The following is a 5140-nucleotide window of genomic DNA, read 5'->3' on the forward strand; positions in this document are numbered from 1 at the left end:
TGAGGCCCAATGTAGGGATCACCCCTGCCTTGGACCTCAGCCTCGCCTCAACTAATTCTGCATTCTCCTTTCTTCTCCCCCTTTCCTTTTCTTTCTCTTCTTTATCCCTTCTTCATCTTCTGTCCACTTATCCTAATGGTTAACTTATTTCTACCCTTTTGGCCACAATACTTTACCATAATGCTATATGACCTCTGATGTCTTGCACATTTATTTGTATTAACCATTAACCATATCCCTATGGATTATGTGATGAAAAAAGTTACTGAGACTATCAATATTGATTTCTGAATTTCTGACTTATAAGAGTGTCATTTTCATATAGGTTATATGAAGCAAAGAAATTACTTAATGCACTAGCATTCTCTTCCATTGGCATTATATTACCACAAAAGTTGCCTGGTTTTTCTTTATCATTATTTATGTTATGAGTACTTGCAGGCATTTTTAAGTTCAGGTCAACTGTTTCTCTCTTTCTCAGCAATTCTAATATAGGTGTGGAATCATCAATGTAGTAACTGTTTATTGACTTTTTCATAAGTTGGTTACAAATTGTAGTTTTTAAAATATTTCCAAATTTTGGTGCTGATGGAGTGTCACTATTACCCCAAGCATTTCTGATTACACTATATAGGTTTTCAAGGCAATTCTGGTTTAGCCTCTTTGTGAACATTTAATTAAAATTATAATTACTTTGCACATCATTCCAGAGAGCCTGCAGACTTTTTACATTGTAGCTCTTGTCCAACTAATTCTCAAATTATAATAATGAATCTTAGATCTGACAGATTATTTACATTGGTGGCCCACCTATTCTCTTTAAAATGACTGATTTGACAAGAATTAAACTTGTCAAACAAGTTATTCATTTTTTTAATGAAAATGGCTGTGTTCATAGCTGTAGTGGTAAACTACCTAATGCACTATGTGTACTCATACCTACTGGCACATTCCTAATAAATACCTGAGTAGCAAGACATGGTCACATTTTATCAAAACTTTGATGGATGTTTACCAGTTAACTTGGGAGCAAGGCAAAGGTGCATTGCAGTCTTTTTTATAGAATTCCTATATGTGACCCCAGCATACAGTATTTTCATTTATCTCTACATCAAATTTCATTAGAGTATTCCTGACGCTTTTTAATATAAGGGGTGTGACACAAAAAACAATGAACCGTATTCTCATTAACCACATACCACCAGGGAAAAAAAAAAAAAAAAAGTCTTTGCACATAGACGGCCCTGCTAGTGCTAAGCCAAAAAGGAGTCAATTAGTAGACCTTGTGACCTTACCTAATTTCACCTTTCCTTGAATTGGCTGGAAAATGTATTTTTTACTAATGCTATGAATATATATGGTGTTATTTTTATGAAGGACATTATAATCACTATAATGTTATAAACATTAGTAACAGCAAACTAAGATAATGTAAAATATTTTTGTAAATCAAGGAAAAGGGTAAATGGGTGAGACAGGCAGTACTTGTAATTGGCTCATTGGTGACTCAGTACAAGTGTAGCCATCTATGTGTAAAAACAATTAATAAAGTAAACCCACAGTTGGCATGGCATGTATGTATATACCATGCCTGTCAGAATAATATACACTGAATCCGAAATGCCAATCATTGAATAAACACTTCAGTTTGTTTTATCTTGATCACATAGAACACATTTTGAGAAATAACCTGATGCAACCTAAAATCATTCTTTTAAGAGTATTAGCAATAATATGAGAGGAGAACAAAAAATATTCTAGAACTTGTTTCCACTTTGCTGAAAAACTTTTGACCTTAAAAACCACTGCATACCGAGCTGTTTTCTTTGATTTTCAATATTCTTCTAAACCCTCCCAAGCCTTCCTTTTATAATTTTTTATATCATGTTATATGCCTTTTTTCAGCAACATTGCATCAAACACAACACCAAAAACTTTATCCATTTTGCTCATGCTTGTTGCCTTTTGTTTAATAATTAAAAAAACAGACTCATTCCAACCAGCTTTGAATTTTATTCTTTGAAGCCAAAATCGTAAAAGATGAAGTTGGTAGTATGAAAGCTTTAGCCAAAAAAAATCATAAGGCCAGGCACTTTTGAAATATAATGCTAGTGCAAATGTGTGCTCTATATTACCATACCTGTCTTCCATCTTAATTGTATTAGCTCACATTATTTTAGCTTTGAAGAACTCCATGCCAGAGCCACTTAAGTATTTGGAAACATTTCGGAAACCTTTCTTGCAATTTGCAGTATTTTCTTTCATTTGTCTGATGTTTTTCAGTAACCTGTAGATCCTCACTCTGTATCTATTAATCAAAGTTGATGCTTTTACTTTTATTACCTTTTCCTTGATTAAAGGAACTTACGCCTGAAAAGTAATGATATTAAATGGTACACACATGTATACTGCCCTAATGTTATCAGGCCATCACATAATATTGCATTGTTGAATATCAGTTGTTAACTATATCCTACTGATATTTCTCTATTTATAAGTATGCACTTCAGTTATTTACTTTACCATGAATAGAATTATATTATTTCACTTTCAAACAATATATTGGTATATAAAAAAATGAAAAAAATATACCTATCTATCAGTCTAGCTCTATGCACATGTGTATTGTAAAGCAATTTTTAGCAATTATATAAAATACATTTCTAGAATGTCAATTTTAAAATTACACCACTATATGGATTTGGCAATAGACTCACCAATTGTATCAAGCTCTGGAGTTGCCATTTCCAGAGCAAGAAATTCACAGTCTCCTTTAGACAATGCTGAACCTGTGAAATTCATACTCAAATAATGTATACATTCTTAAAAATATAGCTTGTGATCTATCTGTAGTTTTACACTAAATTATTATGAAAGTTTTGCATCTGCTTACTGATAATCAACTTAAAGTAATACTTCTAATATTGTGTCCTGCCTCTGATTGTTGTCTCAATATTAATCATGACAACAGAAAAATGAAAAATAATAAAAATAATAATAACTTTTCTCTGTTTGGTAATGTGCTTAATATGAAAACAAAGGGAGTGAGTTTGATTCCTTGCTATGGCACAAGGACTTTAGCCATCTCCTTGTTAAGGCTGTTGGGTATATATGCATGCATGCATATGCAGTTTTCTCTGTGTGGGGGATGTGAAGTCAGAATGCTTCAAAGAATAAGATATGAGTAAAAATAATTGTACATAATGCATCTTTGTAAATTACAATTAGTACTATGCACTACATATTTATTCTTGATTTAATGTACTTACTAGATGCTTTTTCAATGCAGATATTTAGCTTACTATTATTACTTGCAAATAGTATACCAAGATACATTTCAAGATTAGCACCTGATCCGTTTTGTGGAGATGTATTCAATGAACCTGATAAAAGTAATAATAAATAAATAAATGAAAACTTAAATAAATAAATCAGTCTTCACACTACTGTTATACTATAGGACATAAATGCACATATCTAGGGCAAAATGAAGATAATATTCTTGTAGAGGACAAAAGGTTACAGCCACAGTTAATAGAAATAATCTACAGGCACCAACAGTATCACCAGAAATAAAGGAAATAAAACTGTAGAAAAAACGCTTAAGACACAGGGACCTGAGGGAAGAGACTGTTAGGCTAGGTTGGGGACTTATTCTCAGACACGTGCATAAAGAAATAACCATGCTACTATTTTAGAAATTAAATACCCGTCACACAGTATCTGCAACTTACCAAAAAATATCTTGTTCAAAGTTTATAAGAAAAGAAATCAAAGAATTATCCACTACAATCCCAGTCAACTGCAGAGTTTATATTGTAATATGTCGGGTTGGTAGCTGCAAAAATATAGTTGATGTCATCTGAAAAGAATATGCAAATGCAAGATATAAATGTAAAAATGGATGATAATGTGTTAAAAAGTATTGATTTTCTTTACATGACATATATACATTATACATCAATGAAGAACTTTAGTATTGCTTAAAATATTTAAATCTGATAGCTATATAATGATAATTACCATCTCCAGACCGAGTGGCAGTTAGTAAGGGTGCTGCAGAATGGCAGCTCAAAGGATCATCTTGGTTTTCTTGATGATCTGAAATACTTTCCTTGCAAAATAAAAAAGAGTAATACCAGTATCATAGCTCCATTAACTTGACATTACTTGCAAAGGATAATAATACTCCATTATAAGCATATTTAAGTTAAAAGTTCAAATCTGTAGTTAAGAGTTCATTGTATACACAGCACTTACTGCTTGCCAGACAACGAATGTGTTGCTTTAACATGAAAATTAAAATAAAACCAATGGTAACATAACCATTCAAACAGAAAAATTTTCCAAATTTTCAAATTTACACAACAAAGTCCTTTACTTCCAATGCATGAAGATAACGATACTATGAAGACATACTTCGGTTCATACCCGGCCATGCACTTTTGAGCAGCTTTGAAGATCCTTTACCTGCAGTGTAATTATATGCGGAAAAAAAATGATTGCTACAAACTCTGGAGTTTTTCTGTATGTTGTCCGGGGGTTTTGAATTAAGTCTGCCATTCCCAAGTGCCCTATACCACTGCTGGTTTCTGTAAAATAGTTAAGCCACATGAGTGTTACAATTACAATCACCAAACTGCAAAACCATTCCGCGCTCTGTTCAATATATACGTATATCTTATCGGTAATCAATCCCTAACACCATGAATATCACAGTGAAACTTACACTCACCCTTCTTTGTCTTTGTGAAATGAGCGGTACACAAATTAAGAATGATTCGCCCCTGACGTTCCACAACCTACGTGTCATTTTAAAATGCTGAAATTTCGCGGTGGAAACGTCACTCACGTCAGCGTAAACATGCAGACGACACGACCTGCACGCCAGCGCCATCTGTTATTCAGATTAAGCACCAGCGCCATCTATTATTCCGATTAAGCACCAGCGCCATCTATCGTTCCTGCTAAGCACCAGCGCCATCTATTGCTCTGGTTAAGCACTTATCCGATGAACACAGATTTTCGGCCAGTTTCCCTATCTTTCGTCTGTGGTCTTCGGTCCTATGGCACTGCACATGAAATTCCGTTTTCTTTGATCGACTCGGGGCTTCCCATGATGCTTTGCGTCAGTCTGCCT

General features: G+C 33.7%; 1 long non-coding RNA gene across 2 annotated transcripts; it reads right to left on the reverse strand.

The window, feature by feature from the left end:
* Positions 1–1993: 1993 nt before the first annotated feature.
* LOC119579780 lies at positions 1994–4884 on the reverse strand. Of its 2 annotated transcripts, none has more exons than XR_005229321.1 (5): positions 4736–4884; positions 4432–4592; positions 4024–4101; positions 3735–3862; positions 1994–2789 (listed from the first exon to the last, which is right to left on the reverse strand). It is a non-coding gene; the product is annotated as an uncharacterized LOC119579780 (long non-coding RNA). The 2 variants fall into 2 exon arrangements; XR_005229320.1 differs by having other exon boundaries at positions 4730–4884.
* Positions 4885–5140: the final 256 nt, after the last annotated feature.

The sequence above is a fragment of the Penaeus monodon genome, chromosome 12 (genome assembly GCF_015228065.2).
Source record: "Penaeus monodon isolate SGIC_2016 chromosome 12, NSTDA_Pmon_1, whole genome shotgun sequence".
In the NCBI taxonomy this organism is placed as follows: domain Eukaryota; kingdom Metazoa; phylum Arthropoda; class Malacostraca; order Decapoda; family Penaeidae; genus Penaeus; species Penaeus monodon.